At 43.4% G+C, this 19,349-nt stretch overlaps 1 protein-coding gene across 2 annotated transcripts in view; it reads right to left on the bottom strand.

Annotated features, from left to right (window-relative positions):
* LOC117347894 (cytochrome b561) overlaps positions 1-4,540 on the bottom strand; it is a 34,200-nt gene extending 29,660 nt beyond the window's left edge. Inside the window, exon 1 of one of the 2 annotated variants that reach the window (XM_033919385.1) lies at positions 4,322-4,540. The gene's annotated coding sequence lies outside the window, so the exon portion shown is untranslated. The remainder of the gene's footprint in view (positions 1-4,321) is intronic. The other variant, XM_033919386.1, reaches the window with a different exon arrangement.
* Positions 4,541-19,349: the final 14,809 nt, after the last annotated feature.

Genomic DNA, 19,349 nt, shown 5'->3' with positions numbered 1-19,349 from the left:
ATTTTTTTGAAAGACGACTCACTCGTGAAACCAAAAATAAAAACCAAAGCAAGCTGTGATGCAAGAGGCACTTAGATAATACGCAGAGCAGAAACAGGGGGCTTCTTGGACACGCTGAGAAGACACGCGCCCTGACTCGGGGTGGGAAGGCACAAGCGCGGTACACTCGCAAGCTTGAAGATCTTCAAGCAAGTTTGCTTGCGAGGCTGTCCGCTCAGGGCTCCGTTGATGACGTCACCCACATGTAGAGAATATGCTGCCTGCTTGTCCTGGGATAAAAAATATTTGTGATGCACATATCCCAAAGATAACATATTCCAGTTAATACATTCAAAATAAAACCTTGGCTGGACATTTGTTTTTCCATCATCTGGGTCCCAGTTTCTCTTTCTGCTTTTTGTTTATCTTTTACTAATTCTCTTTCCAGTATCTGTTCATTTTTTCTCTCTCTTGCTCCATTTCCTCACTATGCCTGTCTCCAACATATGATTTTTTTCCCTTTTCCATGGGTTCAACTCTCTTCCTCTTTCCCCATGGTCCAACATTTTACTCCCTCTCTTTTCTATTGTTGTGTTTCTTCCCTCCCCCTTAATGCTGAACGTTCTGAGCTCCTTTGGGAAGATGGGCTTAAACAACAACAGAGGAAATCCAATCCAATCCAAATCTTAGTCTTAGTCATCCCAACTAAGGGGCTCGATCCGGTTCACACAAAGTTATTGACAGGACAAGGAAAGCGAATAATTGGACAAGGAAGTCATCAATTGCAATCTCTTATTTATCATTTAAAGATTTATGAAATAGATACCGGTAGGTCTTTAAAGTTTTCCAAAAAAGTATCAGAGAAGGAAGGAGTCTAATTTCTAGTAGGAAGATCATTCCAAATTTTACAAGGGAAAATGCCAAAGAATTATGTAGTTTCTGGCTAGAAGTTCTGTAAAGGATCACACTTTTGTGGTTAAGGGAACAGAGATGGCACCAATGCAGCCTAATGGAGCAAAAAGGACCGATTGCCTAAAAATTAGCTCAGGAAGCATCCTCATAAAACTGAGCTGTTAAGTGGCAATATGAGAGGGCAGAGGTTCATAGGGAAATCCTGGCCAGAAAAGCACCTTACAAAATTCAGCCAGCTACAGCACTGACAAGCCTGCTTGCTTTCTTTCTCCCCCGTGGCCCCTCCTATCACAAGCAGGCACCCCCCACTGTGATACACCTGCCTCCCGTTCTTACATCCTTTATAAGATCCTAGAACCTGGTGGTTTGTACAGTAATCTCTTATTATATAAGACTATCACTGCACCTTTCCACATGAAGGCACTTCAGTAGCTCTGAAAAGTACATGTGTAGCATGTGACCAATGAGGCCCTGTTTCTCATGAAGCATCTAGGAATCCTGTTCATTTCTCAAAATGAGACTGGAGCAGCACTAAACTCATACACTAGCTGAAATTTGATTTTTTAAAGTGTACTCGTTTACAGAATGGCAAGGGACCAAGGCTAGCGGTTACCTTTTACAGCGGCAGCAAGGCAGAGGGGGAGCAGAGAGGCAGGAGAGCTGTGCGAGGCGCTGGGAGAAGGGAGAAGCGCCCGCACAGGCAAAGAGACTTCGGGGCAGCGGCGAGTTAGTCTCCGCCCACCCCACCGCATCAGTAGCGTGCGACCGGGCTCCTCCATAAAAGGAGGCGAGCCCTTGGGCGCCGCTACTGCTAGCGGTTACCTTTTTACAGCGGCAGCAAGGCAGAGGGGGAGCAGAGAGGCAGGAGAGCTGTGCGAGGCGCTGGGAGAAGGGAGAAGCGCCCACACAGGCAAAGAGACTTCGGGGCAGCGGCGAGTTAGCTCCGCCCACCCCACCGCATCAGTAGCGTGCGACCGGGCTCCTCCATAAAAGGAGGCGAGCCAACGGCGCGCAGACCGTTCGGCGCGCGGCAAAGGCGCTCGCCTTAGAGGAGGGCATGAAGCATCGAGGGAAGGGCATGGAGCATCAGCAACACAACAACAGACTATATAATATGTTGGCTTTCTTCAAGGAACATCATCACTGAACATGGCATTTCATGGTTATGGTTATTCATGTTAGAATGGGAGCCTCAATGATGTCAGTGGCGGGTGTCAAACTTTGGAATACTCTGCCAGGCATACGATTTTGTGTTGGAAAGAGATCAAGTTTAAGAAAATGTTGAAAATGCAGCTCTTTGTTAATACTTCCTATGAAAATGTTGCTGCAGTGCCACCGAATATTTGGGTTTTAACTTTTTACAGTTATTGCTGATGTTTAATTAATAAGATGTCCATTGTCTGTTCAAATCCATGCGACTTAAAGGGCGATTAGCATATTATGTGTGTAATCAATATGTTAACCGCATAGTTTTGTGCGGTATATGCATTTTAAATAAATAAAATAAATGTAAAAAATTCCCTTGGATCAAAATTACAAAAAACATACACAAATTTTGTAAACTACATAAAATACCAAAACAGTAAAATAAGAACAGCCCTACTGGGTCAGGACCAATGGTCCATCTAGCCCAGTATTCCCTCTTCATTGAGGCCAATCCAAGTCACACGTACCTGGCAAAAAACCTTTCCGTTTTGATATTTAAACAGATGCATTTGGAGCCAACCTCAGTGGATGCCTGAATGTTCTTCCCCTGATCATTTAATGTCAATGGGGCAACTGTCCACCCCCTGCCCTCCCAAGAAGATTCTAGTTTGTCTGTGGCAGAGAGCATTTCTCTGCTGCTCAGCTCAGCCCACACTCCAATTTTGTTATTGTCTCCTGCCATCCTAACTAAAAAATTAATGAGGAGGTTCCTGAGAAGGATTTGTGATCTGAAACTGAAATTCAGTAGAACAGCCATTGCTGGATAAAGACGAGCAGAGATACAAAAAAAACTGCTTATGTGGCAAGGACCATCTGGAGCCGAGTTAGCCTTTACTGGCACTCTTTTTGAGATAAGTCCTTTATATTTTTCAGGGCTGTGTAGCCTATTGTTTCAAGTTTCAAGTTTAATACAGATTTGATTAATCGCTTTATCTAAATTCAAAGCGATGTACATAAAGATAAAATTACAATATAAAAACAATATCACAGTAGATAAAACTAACAAGGTTAATGACAAATTTGACAGAACTGGAAACAAAGGGAAAGTATAGGGAAGAAGTTACAATTTAAATTAAAGAAACATACATATAGGGAAGGCACATAAGGAGAGGGTAATGATAATAATAAGATGTAAAAGAAGGATAAAAATTGAAAGTGAGACTTAAAAGAATGATTTTAAGAGATTCTCATGATTGTTAAAAAGGTTACATTATAGCTAGTTAGTTAATGAAGGCATCGTTAAAAAGGAAAGTTTTTAGTTTACTTTTAAATTTTTCTATGTTAATTTCTTCCCTTAAATGACTAGGTAGAGAATTCCAGGTTTGGGGTGCAGTAACTGAAAAAATAAACTGACGACGCGTATTTATTAATTTTAAGAGATGGAATCGTTAATAAATGCATTTCAGTAGATCTTAATGTACCTATTAGCTGTGTAGGGGATTAGCAATTTATGAATGAAAGCCGGAGTTTTAAAAAGAAGAGATTTAAAGGTGAGCAAGCTAAGTTTATATATTATTCTATGGGCTATTCTATTGTGCTTATGAGATTGTATGCGCCCGTTTCACATTTAATTTGGTGAGGTTTTACACTAATTTTATTATCCCACAAAAGTGGGTTGATGCTATTGATGGTGTGATATATTGAGCATTTGCTCAAACCAAGGGTTGGAGTATTGAGAGCTTCTGCGCATTTCCTGACTTACTCATCCACACTGAGGTTTCCCACATCAAACAAAATTTTTTTTAAAGTATATAGAATTGTATTTATTGGGTTTCATACTCTCTCTTAAACACTATTGTGTTACTTTTACCCTATAATCTTAGACTGAAATGTAGATAGTGTGTTCTATGAAACTGTACCATGTGCTGAAATGTCTCAGTATTTTTCCTGTTGGTGAATCGCCCAGAACTACTGGGTTGGGCGGTTTACAAGAAAATCGATTATTATTATTATTATTTCCCCTAAAACTTTGTTCGCACCAAATCCATTGCAACAGCCCAGGATCAGAATTGACAAGAGACAACACCCTCCCCATAAGTACAGTACTCCCTAAGATTTATAATACTACTGCCCTCCAGCATACTGTATACTCCCCTAGGACTGGAAGTAAAATACCCTCCATTCCTATCCTGGGGGGATAGGACCCCCCCCCCCCATCATATTTATAGCATGCACCCTCCCCGGCATAAACTTTGCAGCAGGTGACGGATCTTCTTCCTCCTACCTCTTTTTCCTGCTTCCTGAACGGGCGGGACCCGGAGTAGCAGTGCCTCTCCCCCCCCCCCGATGCAGATCCGTGATTGCTCTGAGCCTTTCGCCCGCGTTCCGGTTCGGGCGGGTCTCGGACCTGCTGCTCCCGTGACGGCAGGAAGATGGGTTGGGCGGGTAAAGGCTGGGGTTACCACGGTGACGGGAGTGCGCTGTCACCGCCCCCTTTAACCCTGCAAGCGCCGGCAAAGTCCGTGAGCGTCACTTGCCGAACTTTTTGGACCCCTTTCGAGAACCGTTTGCTTTTTAGACGGCAGAGTTTATTCCCACCGCCCCTATTCTCATTTCTCTCATCGTTCCACCTCCCCCCCCCCCGCGCTTAAACTCTTCTAATCCAAGCGACCTGTTTACGTCTTGACCGCTAGGTGGCGCTGGCTCTAGCAAACTGTCTAGCAGGAAAAAATCCTATGTTAATTTAAAATATTAGTACAGCTATAATAGGGAAGGGTGATCATTTACTTGCATAACATGTTTCGTTGCGCTCTGCTTAGAGTGTAAGCTCTGTGGCGCATGGACCATTTCTTATGTATAATGTCACCTAATGCACATATAGTATTTTATAGCAATGTACTAGCTGAATCTCGTTTGCACCTGTAGATACTTAGTTGAACTTAGCCATTTACGGAGGATTTCTTGAAAGGAAGATCGGCAGCCACTGGGGTGCTCTAACATTGCAGTTTCAGCACAATGTGGCTTATTATAAAGCAGGTTTAGCCTTCTGGTGACTCAGACTGGGTGAGGTCTAACATGAAAAAAAATAAAATAAAGAGCACAAACACCAAGGTGAGCCCTGTAACGATGCCTTATTCCACTATATTTCATCTTCTCTGTGTTAAGAATCTTATTGTGGTGGCCCTCAAAGACAGAATACAGACAGACACAGGAAAGTACAGAACATTCCAGATTGATTCCAAGCTGAGTAAACTTAGGGCCCTTTTAAAGTCTAGGCACAAGCAGTGCAACTTGGATGAAAGTATGCAAGATCAGAGGAAGCGTCACCAAGCTTTTCCACATTTGTCACCCATCAAGATGGGCTCTGCTTCTGCAACAATGTGACCAGTCTGTTTAAGGCAATAGGAATCACCTATAACCCGAAAGAGTGGTATCTCTTCATTGACAGCTCATCCAAGAGCATCAAAGCCTTGTTGTTTCATAATGGAAAGAAGTACCCATCTCTTCCATTGGCTCAAAGAGGATTATAACAGCATCAAGATCGTACTATGCACCTTGAAGTATGATGAAATATGGCTGAGAGGTCATCGGAAACTTCAAAATGTGGGCAGTTTAACAAGTTTCCCTGCTATCTCTGCCTTGGGACAGCAGGGACACAAAGGAGCACTACCAAAGGCAGACTGACCCCAGTAGACCCCTGGAAGGTGCTGATGCCACCAGTGGTGTAGCAAGGGAGGTTGGCGCTCGTCAGTGCTGCACCATGCACCCCCACACTTCCCCACTGCTTGGGCACCTCTCACACTCTTCCTTGCCGCTTGGTGCCCCCCCCCCCCCCACGTACCTCTTGAAATGTTCACCAGCGCGAGCAGCATCTTCCACTCACTGCTCGCACCAGTGTCGGCTCCATTCTGATGTCACATCCTGGTCCTGTGATCAGGATGTGATGCAGGGGGATAGAGAGGAGGGCCCCCCTGCCCCCACCCCTTACTACGCCACTGGATGCCACCACTGCACAGCAAATTTAGCCTAATGAAACTATTTGTCAGAGTTCTACATAAGGAGTCAGCAATCTTCCAGTATCTTCAAGACATCTTCCCTAATCTGAGGCAAAGGTCAAAGCTAGTGTCGTTGGATCACAGTATCTGTCTTATTATTCCCTCTGTAATTCCCCCACCTGAATACTGTATTTAGAAGCACCTTCTTGTCCAGTTTGTCTGTCTTGACTAGATTGTAAGCTTTTTTGATGAGGGACTGTCTCTTCTGTGTTTTAATGTACAGCACTGTGTATGTCTAGTAGCACTATAGAAATAATAAGTAGTAGGAGGGAAGTGGAGAGTACAAATACAGAATTTATCAATAAGAAACACATCTGGAATCTCTTAATCGAATGTTTTATGACTTGATCACCTACAGGGTGCAGGGGCAGATGTAGAAATAAGCAACATACAAACCTGCCTAGGGGAGCAAGCCCACCCCGAAGAGATGCTAAGTTATCCAAGTCCAAGAGGGAGATTTTTTCACAAGTATTGTTTTTGAACTTACATTTTAAAGCAGTGTGGTAGTTGTTGTCCCTGATTATACCCACTGAAATCGGTGCTGAAGGCAGGGGTGGCTTTTCCATTAGGCAAATTGAGGCGGTGGCTTCAGGCTGCAAATGTTTTTGAACAATAGCAAGTGCCCCAAAAATGTAACCCACTGGTGGCTGCCTCACTTCAACAACAACCCCAGGTCTTTGTTCCTTGCCCCATTCTGCTGCTGCCCAATATCTCCAAGCTAGCAGCCAAGGAAACAAAAGAAGATATGGTAAGCATAGGGCCTCTGCAACCCATCGCGTGGACACACTTCAATCACTAAATTGAAAATAAAATCATTTTTCCTACCTTTGTTGGCTGGTGATTTCATGAGTTTCTGGTTGCACTTCCTTCTGACTGTGCATCCAATATTTATTTATTTCTGCCTTCTGCATGCTTCCTCTCCTCCATACCTCATTCCCTTCCCCAACCAACATCTCTCTGTCCCTCCATAATTCCAACATTTCTCCTTCTCTCATCCCCCGGATCATGTGCAGCATTTTTTACCACTGCCCACTAGCCCCATGCCCATTTCTCATTCTACCACCCCTCTCCAACATCATGCCCATCTCTCCCTTCATCACTATGTCCAATATTCCTCTTCCTTGCATCCCCTTCAATTTGTCCTCTTCCCCATGCATCACTATCTCTCTCCTCTCTCTATGCCCAATTTTCCTAAGAATTCCAAGACAAGAGACCGCTCTTGTTAATTTTATATGTTATGTTATGACTGTAATGTTACAGCTTTTGTTTATCTACAAAATCTTGTAATTGATCAGGTACTGTCTTATCTATCACCTTACTGAGGCATAGACAAGTTAGAGACTGGTCTGAAGGCAGATTTTTCAATTTGTTCAGATATGAGAAGGTGTGAATACAACAACCTTAAGTATATCAGGAATAGCCCCTTGTTCTAAGAGAGAGATTAACCAATCAATTAACAGTGCCAGATGAGCCAATTAAAAAAATTAACACTCCTTTACTAACGTGTAGCGCGGGATTTTAGCGCCAGCAGCAGCATTAACTGCTCCAACGCTTATAGAATTCCTATGAGCGTCGGAGCAGTTGCCGCCACTGCTGGCACTAAAAACCCGCGCTATGTGTTAATAAAGGAGGGGGTAAGATTACCGTATTTTCACACATATAACGTGCGCGTTATACATGATTTTACAAACCGTGCATAACCATGCGCGTTATACACGTGAGCGCGTTGTACACATTTTTTTAAAAAATAGTTCATCCCCCCCGACGTCCGATTCACCCCGCAGGACCACTCGCACCCCCACCCCCGAAGAACCGCTCGCACTCGCACCCGCATCCCCACCCCGAAGGACCGCTCGCACCCCCACAGCCTCCCCCCCCCATCAAGGAGAAGCTGCCTACCGTTGTCCTGCTGCTTCCTCTGCCGGCGGTCCTGCCCCTTCTATGAGCCTTGCGTCTGCGCTGCTTCCTCTTCCGGCGGTCCCGCTCTTTCTCTGATGTCAGAGAAAGGGCAGGACCGCCGGAAGAGGAAGCAGCGCACACACAGGGCTCAGAGAAGGGGCGGGACAGCCGCAGAGGAAGCAGCAGGACAACGGTAGGCAGCTTCTCCTTGATGGGAGGGGTGGGGAGGCTGTGGGGTGCGAGCGGTCCTTCGGGGTGGGGGTGTCGGGTGCAAGTGCGAGTGGTCCTTCGGGGTGGGGGTGTGAGCGGTCCTGCGGGGGGGTGAATCGGACATTGGGGGGGGGGGCCATCAGGCTTTCAGGGTGGGGACAGGACTTCAAGGGGGACAGGACTTCAAGGGGGAGAGGAGAGTCGGGGCAGGCGAAAGGAGAGTCGGGGGCGGCCAGAGGAGAGTCGGGGCGGGCGAAAGGAGAGTCGGGCGGCGACGGGAGAGTCGGGGCGGCATGCACGGTATACGGGTGTGCGCGGTATATAAAAATTTCTTTACATAAATTACAGTTTCCCGCGCGCTATACCCGTGTGCGCGTTTTACACAGGTGCGCGGTATATGAGTGAAAATACAGTAGGTGCCTAACTCGGTAAGCCGCCTGATCTGCCTGTGAGGATAGGAGCCTACCGGTAGGTGCCTTTTATGCAATCAAACCCTTTCTGAATATTGAGCCCTATGCTTTCTGATTATCTGCCTGACTGCCACTATTCCACACTTACAGTCTTGTGTTTTTCACTTCCATTTTACTCTTTTAGTGCAATTGGTCTTTTACAGTCCAGCAGCTGAGCAATTCTCTCCTTCACTGATGTAGCATCAAAAATCACCTTCTTGCAAGCCAGTGATGCAACAGATTTCTTCTGCTTATACCAGAGGCCAGAACGGTAGATTGAAAGAGTAACCTAGTGGCTAGAGCACTGTGCTCATAGGGGTCCTTTTACTAAGGTGCGCTGGCCGTTTTATTGCAGTAGTTTTTCGGGTAGCTAATCTGATGCGTGTGCTAAAAATACTAGCGCACCTTTGTAAAAGGAGCCCATAGACTTTATCTACCTACCTTTTTCTCTGTTTCTAGGTAGCTCACCGTGAGCTAAATCTAAATATAAAAATGTTGGGCAGCTCCCTTGTGTTATTATGGTCCCTGCATGGTTGGGAATATCCGGTTAAAAATCCATCCTTTTATATCAGGATTTTTATATCTGACCACTTGAGGGCAATAGAACCTAAAGGGACTTCCAGGGACATTTTCTTGGTGTCAATAAACAAGCCTCAATCAATCTGTTTTTAATTTAAAGGATAAGTCCTTTAGGCATCTACAGGAAAGATAAGCTGGGTTTATCAGATGAATCCTGGTGTTGCCAAGGACTGTTGCTCTGTTTCTTTCGCTCTAGAAGTCATGGCAAAATGTCTACAGTGCAAATGACGCCCACCTGGAACTCCTCTTTAAGGGTATTAGTCTGAAATCTTGGTTTAAAGGTTTGAAAAAAAGTTCTGGGGTAGAGTACAAAGATAACAATGCACTGTCTTCTGAAAATCCAGATACACAATGTCAACTGGCTCATTTTTTATCCACATGCTTATTCACCCCTTCAAAGAAATATAGCAGATTGGTGAGGTAACATTTCCCTTGGCTATCTTCCTGTTAGCTTTGTCTCATTAATCCATGCCTAAATATATATGTTTAGTAAGCTTGCTCTTTATTATCATCGCTACCATATTGACTGGCACTGACATCAGGCTGACTGGTCAATAATTTCCCGGGTCACCTCTGGAACGCTTTTTAAAAATTGATGTTACATTGGCCATGCTTCAATCTTCTAGTTTCAAGTTTCAAGTTTTATTACCATTTGATGAATCGCTTATACAAATTTTCTAAGCGATGTACAATTTAAAAAGCCACTAGAAAGTGGTCTCACATACAATTGGACAAACTAAACACCATACAAACTGAATAAATTAATTAACATTTTTGCAATCATATTAAAGACAGACATGATTGAAGAAGAAAAGGAGGGAAAAGTTACAACTTCATTCTCTGTTGGAAATTACATAAAAGGAAAAAAACAATAGGGAGGGAAAGGGGTTAATGAGTTTGATATTCGTAGCAAAATGTGAAGGGTCCAAGATAGGCCGTATTACACATCAAAAGCGTCTTGAAACAAAAAAGTTTTTAATAATTTTTTAAAAGATGAAAGATCTTTTTCATTTCGAATATAATTGGCAGTGAATTCCACAATTTAGGAGCCATAACTGAAAACATATCATTTCTTCTTGTGCCAACGATTTTCAAAGAGGGAATTGTTAGTAAATTTGAAGAAGATGATCGTAGAGAGCGTGGGGCATTGTATGGAATAATCATTCTTGACATAAATGGTGGGTTCGTTAAAGATTAATACTTTAAATACTAAAAATAGAATCTTAAAGTTAATTCGGTGGGAAATAGGAAGCCAGTGAGATTTAATCATTAGTGGTGTGACACTGGTACCACACTTGATTTTAATGGTAAATTACATATTGCTAATATTAGCTCTGTAAGGCCTTTTTTTATTTTTTTTTCAGTTCTATCAGTTTCATTTACAGGATCCCATGGGCAGAATGTTCTGCCATAGGATGGTTAGGGTGAAGGCGGACCATCATGTTTCTATGTTTCATAGTGGATATTGTGGATGGGCAGACTAGATGGGTCATTTGCCTCTGGGTTCGTGTGATTGCATTTCTTTCCTATTATCTATTGGAGTTCCTTTCTGTTTTTAATATTATATTTTTATGTACACTGTACACTGCTTTGGCCCATGTGTTGGAAAAAGCAGTTTTTTATCAAATAAATATAACATAACATAAATTTGTATTTATATACCATAAACCTATTTATATACAATAAACCTAGACATCATTTACAAATCATGCATGCCAGCAGAGAGGATCTCCACCTTCATACACTTTTCCTTAAGCAGTTCAGTGGCATATTGAGGAGTACGTACGCAGCCCCCATTTCCAACAGGGTGCTTGACATTTACTCAGATGCCTTGGGGAATGAAATCAGTGATCAAGGGTTTATTTCTGTAGGATTTAGAACAGCACAGCCCTGGATTATTCATGGTCAAATTTAAATCACTCTTTGGTCAAATACAACTCATGTATTCGGAACAAATCGAATCAAATACAAATATTTGTTACAGCCCATAAACCAAATAGTTTTATTTGTCTAGCAAAATTTAAACTGTTTTGATTTTATTTACAGAGGAGGATATTTACATGAGATCCACAGGTTACATTACAGTGACTGCATTTCTATACAGGCTCTAAGAGACTGATTCCTACGTGTGAACTCCAAGTAGTCCAGTGCACAGTCGCAAAACAAGTCACTAGATGGGTAAGAAGAAAGCAATTAAAAGCAGAATGTTCTAGTAAGAGTCTGTTAAATCTTGCCTCTACCGATTGCGTATGATTCGTTCAATCTCCAAATTTCTGGAGCCTAAATCTTTAAATATTTTAATACACTCGCTGGTTATCGCAAAGCTCGACTATTGCAATTCGTTACTAATTAACATTACGCAAAAAGAAAAGAAACGTTTACAGATAATTAAAAATATCGCCGTCAAACTTATACATAAAGGTAAAAAAATATGACCATATAACCCCTTTTTTGATTGATTCGCACTGGAACCCCATTAACCATCGCATTACTTGTAAAATTTTGCTTCTGGTATTCAAAACTCTATCCACAAATGAACCACCATTTATAAATCGGATGCTCATCCCGTATAACTCATCACGTACTCTCCGATCCTTAGCACAAGGACTATTGGCAGTTCCTTCTTTAAAAGTTGTAGGTACTAGACGTCACGACATGTTTTCAATAGTGGCCCCCCAAACTTGGAACTCCCTACCACAATACATAAGAGATGAAAAAGAACTCAGTCTTTTTAAAAATAAACTAAAAACCTTTCTTTTTAACGATGCTTTTAGTCTTTAATATAAACATAATTCATGCAGTGTAGCCAAGTTATCCCTCCTTATGTTTTTCCCTGACTGGTTCTCTTTTCTTTTTTTTCTAAACATTAACTATGTAACTTTTCCCTTTTATCCTCTCATATTTCTGTTGTGTTTGTTTATAAGTCTGTTTTTATACCCTTATTTACTTAATTTTAATTTGTATGTTTATTAATATGTTTATTATAACTCGGTGTAATTCGCTTAGTAAATTATGGATAAGCGATTCATTAAATTTATAAATAAACTTGGAAATTTGGTAAACTTGGTAAGAGTCACAGTTACCATAGGAGCACCTGGTCACAATGGGCCCCCACAGTCTGGTATCTTCCCTTCCCTGATTCTCTGGCATCTCTCTCCTTTCCTTTTCTTCCATCTTTCCCTCTCCCTCTATGCTCTGACATCTCCCCCTTCCTTTTCCCTTAGTCTGGCATACCTTCCTCCTTCCCTCCAAGCCCTGGCATCTCCTTTAATTCCCTTCCTCATCTTCCTTCTCCCTCCAGCTGGGTACAGCAACACTCTCCCCTGCAGCTCTGGACTTCCCCACACCTGCTCCCCCAAAATTACCATGCTTCGGTTCCTCTTCTTCCTTCCTCCCTCCCCCCGCGGGACTCTGCAGCACCATCAGCTCTTACTCCCTATAACGCCGGCCCTGTAGCTCCAGACTTCTTCACACCTGCTTTCCCCCCCCCCCCCCCCCCGTATCGCTATTATTTTAAATGTTATGGCAGCCGCAGCGCTGTATCCGTCAGAGGAGACTTCTAACTTCGGCCTGCCCCGGAACTCTTCCTGCAACAGTGACTTCCTGTTCCCGCCTAGGAACAGGAGTCACTGTTGCAGGAAGAGTTCCGGGGCAGGCTGAGGTTAGAAGTCTCCTCTGACGGATACAGCGCCGCGGCTGCCATAACATTTAAAATAATAGCGATCCGGGGGGAGCAGGTGTGGGGAAGTCCAGAGCTGCAGGGCCGGCATTAGAGGCAGTGAGAACCGGACAGCTAAGCGTCCAACGTTGCCTTCAACACCGGGCCGGCTGTGCACCCCTCCAAGGTGAGCACCCGGGGCGGACCGTCCTCCCACCCCCCCTTGGTATGCCACTGTTGGCAACACGTTCCAGAGCTTAACTATTCTCTGAGTGAAAAAATATTTCCTCCTATTGGTTTTAAAAGTATCGCTCTGTAACTTAATCGAGAGTTCCCCTAGTCTTTGTAAATCTTGATGCAGTAAAAAAATCGATCTACTTGTACCCATTCTACATCACTCAAGATTTTGTAGACTTCAATCATATCTCCCTTCAGCCATCTCTTTTCCAAGCTGAAGAGCTTTCATAACAAAACAAAATATAACAAAACATTTCTAACCTAAAGAGACTGAACATTCCCAGTGATTTACAAATCAGTTCTCAAAAAATTTCACAAATAAGCTAGATTTCAATCATTTCCTAAAATGCATGTAAGATTAATAGTCTACTCCTCTGCCCTCCAACCCAGCCAGCTGATTAACCGTTCTCCTTAATTGTATCCATGACATCCTGTTTGTTTGTCTTGGCTGTTTAGATTGTAAGCTCTTTCGAGCAGGCACTGTTTTCTTATTCTTTGTGACTCTGTACAGCGTTACGTACGTCTGGTAGTGTTATAGAAATAATTAATAGTACAGTGGTGCCTCACACAACGAACTTAATTCGTTCCAGGAGCAAGTTTGTTATGCGAAAAGTTCGTTATGTGAAACGTGTTTTCCCATAACAATACATGTTAAAAAAAATAATTCGTTCTGCAGCATAAAATATGCTAAGATGACATAAAAAAAGATAAATTTGTCAAAATGGTGAAAATGGTGGTCTTGCTGAGGCCAAACTCTTTGACGAGGTCACACTGTTTTACCCCACATTCACTCCTTCTAATTATTTCCCGTTTCATTTCAACAGAAATCACCTTCCTGCTTTTTTTAGAAGCCATGATATATAAAAAATATTGAGTTTATCTTAAAAGGACGACTGTATACAGTGAGAGAGGGCAGTTAAGCGCAGTGACTAACGACTGCCTGCAGTGCCTGCGCGGAAGGATGCAATACATCGGCAGCTCGGGCGACTTCGTTGTGTGAAACGAAGTTCGTTGTGTGAAGTTCGTTGTGTGAAACGAAGTTCGTTGTGTGAATCAAGACATGAAGTTCGTTGTGTGCAGCGTTCGTTGTGCGAGGCACCACTGTAGTAGTAGTTGGTTGACCTTGTCCCTTCCCCATTCCTTTTTTTCTGGTTTACATTTTCACACGTGGGGTTGTGTGTTTCCTTTTTTTTTGTGGGATTCATAAACCAAAAGGAAACGTGGGTGCATACAGAGAGGAATGACCAGCAGGAACAAGAAGGCGATAAGTCTCTGGTGAAACCTCATTTAGAGTACTGTGTACTATTCTGGAGACCGTACCTTCAAAAAAATATAAACAGGATGGAGTCAGTCTGGAGAGCAGCTATTAAAATCATCATTGGTCTTCTTCAATTATGTATACTTTGGAAGAAAAGCAAGAGAGGGGAGCTACAGTATGAATGAAATATTGAAACACCGTGTTGTTTTGCTCCATAAGACACACCCCAGATTTAGAGGAGGAAAACAAGAAAAAACCCATTCTGAACCAAATTCTCCCTGCCAGGCTCTGCACCCAACCCCACACTCCTTGCCAAGCTCTGCACCCTGTCCACCCTTCCCTGCCAAGCTCTGTACCCTGTCCTCTCTCTGGTGGTGTAGTGGCAGGCAGGGACAGGGAAGGCAGGCCTAGTGGCAGGCAGGCAGGGCCCCCCACCCTGGGGTAAGCAGGTTGGGGAAGGACACTGTAATGAATTTAGGAAGTTTCACTTTCATAAGGGGGTGGTTCCTTCCTTCCTGATATAGTTTGAGATCTGGACTGTTCTCAGGAGTTTGGAATTGGTATCTGCTATTGGTTTAGTTTACGTTCTTTGGTCCCTGGTACAGTGTTTAAACCTCCTTCCTGGAGATATTTCTTTAAGTAGGTGCAGTAGAAGTACTTTGACAATGGGGAGAAATGAATTTGATTTATATATCACATGAGATATACAATATGAGCAAACGAGATATATAATATATGCAATATGGCGGTAAATGAAAGAATGAAGGCTATTGACTGTCCTTTTGGAAGGAGACAGAGATGAACTAGGTTGAGTGCAACCTATGATTTTATAGATGTTTCCATTAAACTGTTCTCTGCAGGGCCGGATTTAGATGAAAAGAGGCCCTAGGCTATTCCACTTATGAGGCCTTTTCACCTCCCATTTTTAAGTTTGTAAATTACATGAGAGATAATAAAATACATCATTACTGTGATAAATATCAATATGTTAAATGAAACATGTTGTTATTGGTACTAACCTTTATAAAAAATGTGACATGGATAATAAATAAAAAAAAGTCGAGAACACTTATTTGGACATTTATTCTCAGCACCATATATAGTACTTGTAACAATAACTAATCAAACATAACACACAACATTGCCCCTTCCTATGTTCATAGTGCCCCCAGTGCGTCCTTCCTCACCTCACCCCCCCCTCCGATGCCCGCCTGCCTCCCATCCCCCTTCCATTGAACACCCCCCGTGCCATCCTGCCTGCCTGCCTTCCATTAAACCCCCCCCCACCCCCCCCCTCCGATGCCAGCCTGCCTGCCTCCCATCCCCCTTCCACTGAAACACCCCACCCCACCCCCGATGCCAGTCTGGGCCGCCCTGTCCTGACGGATCCACGTTGCCCAGCTGTTTCCAGACTGACGTCTTTCCCTCCCCGATCCTCCTCCCAGGGCGAGAAAAAGAAAGGGAGAAGCCGAGTCGGCGCCCCGTTGCAGCCGGAGCCGGTTCCGATCCTGAAGTGTAGAATTTCTCCTTATTTTCGGTTCAGTGTTTTAGTATTCACTGTTTTTAGATAATTTTAATTTTGCTAACAATTTGAATGTAGGCCCCTCTTGATCTTGAGGCCCTAGGCTGAAGCCTAGTTAGCCTATAGGAAAATCCGGCCCTGGTTCTCTGTATTCACTGATATTTACAGAACAGGCTTTCCTCATTCGAAAATGCGTATAAATTTGTATGCTCTACTCCATTTCACTGTGGTTAAGGTGAGATTAAATCATATCCCATTTTTAATGCTGAATTTATCAATACAATCTGCCAATAAACACTGGGAGTTCTCACATGACATGCCACAGAGCCAGACATCAAACAATAAAAGCCTCTGTCCTGATACAGTAAAGTTTACACAGTACCTTCACGAATCGGCGTCTGTCTCTATTGTTGATCAGATTTTGCGAGCAGGTGTAAGCTTTATCCTTCTGGAACAACCCAAGGCTCTATATTCTCTACTCCTGCTGTCCCTCCAGACACTAGTCAGAACCCGATCTTTCTTCTCGGCTACTTTCCCTGCCTCCCCCCCCCCCCACCCTTCCCAGCATTAAAGATAGTACCATTAGGGTAGCAATAGACAAGCTGGAGCTCAGCTCAGAACCGCTACTTCAAACCGCAAGTTTAAAAACAAACAAACCCAACAACCAGAAGTTCAAAACAGAACTTGGCTGTCAGTTTTCCCTGCCAATTTCTGTACAGCTCCAAACCAGCTTTTTTCCACAGCGACCATTAGGACCGTGAAGACATCAGCTATGTCTCAAACCTTACTGTTGACACCGCTTCAAGCCGGCATGAAGTGTGAAAGCATTTTTCTTCAGCTCCCTGCCCTCAGGGCTCTGTTTCGGCACTTTTGGGGGAGGGTAGCGTCAAACTGCCACAGCTGACAGACTAAAAAGTTTCAGCTCCGGCGGTGCCATATTAAAAAAACCAGAATTTCGAACTTGATACTCCCTGCGCTCTTCCGCCGCTGCCTCTGCATCACCGCGGCAACAATTCATAGTTGTTTGTGGTCAGTAACTGAGCCCTGAGCCTTCTCCAGAAGCATTGAAAGGGAACAGTGAGCACTTGCCCAGGCTCAATGAGGAAGAAAGAGATCCGTCTGTCACCTTAGCGCTCCACAGCAAAATCAAGAATGGGCGAAAGGAGAAGAGAAAAGGGGACATGGAGGGGGTATGGGGGGGGGGCCCTGCCTGCCTGCAGGAATGCTGGACTTCCAGAGGAATTAAAATAAGGTAACAAGTGTAGGTATTCGCTCCATAAGATGCACCCTTATTGCCACCCATTTTGTTGGTGCATCTTATGGAGCAAAAAATATGATAACTCTGTGGCATAAATGCACAGAAAGTGATTCTCTTTCAATTGAAAGGATGATCTGGAACAAAGGAGCATAGATTAGGGTTGGGGGTTACCAGATTTTCCAAACAGAACATCCAAACCCATGGCCCCGCCCCCAGGCCCACCCTGCCGCAGCCCCGCCCCTTGACCTGCACAAGCAACATCGGACAGCATTTGCGCATGCGCTGGTGTGACACAATGATGCATCCGTGCATGTGCGAAAGCCGTCCTGAAGTCGCTCATTGACAGAAACTTTTCAAAACTCAAAGTGCCAGGTTTTGAAAAGCCGTCCGGGGAAATACGGACGTCTGGTAACCCTAGGGTTGCCATATTTGTGTAAGTAAAAAAAGGTGGCCCTGCTACGCCCTGTTCCACCCCCATGCAATTCTTGTCTCCTCTCCTTCTCTGAGTTCTGGGCCACCTCTGGAGGGCCTCCAAGTGTGTGCGGATGTGACGCAATGATATCGGAGCTCTTAAAGGACTTCTTAACTTTAGAAAAGCTGTGAACACCTACATTTTTGTCTAGTCACTCCCTCAACCCTTTGCCAGCATCAGTAAGTAATCCTATATGAAGATATATTGCAACCCACTGTATGTCAACCCTATATTGTAACACTGTGAATGTAAACTGTAACCCTTTCTGAGCTCTTTGACGAGATATAAATCTAAACAAATAAATGCGCAGAGGCCCTCTAAACATGGCCCCAAGCTCTGGCACAGCCAGGGATTTCCAAAACCAAGGCAAACTGCTAGTTTTCAAAATCCATCCAGACACCCAGAAAGTCATCTGGTATCTACATAGAATGAAGGTGAAGCTATTATCCGTTCTACTTTTGAATGCTCTGTTTCTGCTTGTTCTGCTCCGGGTTGTTTGTTCCTTTGCAATTGTTAATAAAGATAATTGAAAAAAAAAAAGAATGAAGGTGAAGCAAGACAGACTCAGGAGTAACCTGAGGAAATATTTCTTCACGGTAAGGGTGGTGAATTCATGGAATGGCTTCCCAGTGAAGATGATGGAGACAAAGATTGTATCTGAATTCAAGAAAATTTGGGACAAGTCCATAGAATCTCTAAGAGAGAGAAGGTGATAGTAGATGGCATGGATGGGCAGATTGGAGAGGCCTTATGGTCTTTATCTACCTTCATTTTTCTCTGTTTCTATTGTGAAACTGTGCAGAGATGAAAACCAGAGAGCTGCGAAACATGAGGGATCCAGATTCCAGTCCCACTCCTGTCTGGAACTTGCTGCATAACCATCAGCAACTCAACCGACCTCTTTGTGCTCCTAGCTTAAACCATAACCTTTCTGGGGTAGAGGCTCTGTGGCGTTGTAATTATGGTCCTGCCCCATTTAGAATGCTGTTAGAAGTAAACATCTCTGTCTAACATAAGAGAGTTTTCTAGCGTCACAGAAAGTTTAAATAAGAACATAAGAATTGCCATACTGGAACAGACCAAAGGTCCATCAAGTCCAGTGGCGAACCCAGGTCCCAAGTACCCAACTAGATCCCAAGTAATAAAACAGATTCTTTTAGGAAATTATCCAAGCCTTTTTTAAACCCCACTAAGCTAACTGACTTTACCACATTCTCCAGCAATAAATTCCAGAGTTTAATTACATGTTGTGTGAAGAAATATTTTCTCTGGTTTGTTTTAAATCTACTGCTTAGTAGCTTCATTGCATGCCCCCTAGTCCTAGTATTTTTGGTAGGATTGAACAAGTGATTCACATTTATCCTTTCCACTCCACTCAGTCAAAGCAATCTGACCATGTAAAAGATGTTTATTAGGAAAAATAAATTCTCATTATTGATTTTCTGACTCGTGATGCAATAAATCTTTTATGACTCTGTATGTTATCAGTTTTGCTGATACTTCTACATTCTAGCATTAAATCAGGCCTTGCCAGCAGTGCAGCTATTGCTGGACTCCCTGTATCTTTATACTGCAACACCCATTATCAGCATCCAGAGAATTTGTCACAGCTTCCCCATTGCACTGCCTGTGAGGATAGGGTTACCATATGGCTCCAGAAAAAAAGAGGATGGATTGAGACATCCAGATTTTACTTCCATTGAAAGTAATGGAAG

This window comes from Geotrypetes seraphini, chromosome 13 (genome assembly GCF_902459505.1).
Source record: "Geotrypetes seraphini chromosome 13, aGeoSer1.1, whole genome shotgun sequence".
Taxonomy (NCBI): domain Eukaryota; kingdom Metazoa; phylum Chordata; class Amphibia; order Gymnophiona; family Dermophiidae; genus Geotrypetes; species Geotrypetes seraphini.
This window is presented reverse-complemented; position numbering and strand designations above follow the sequence as displayed.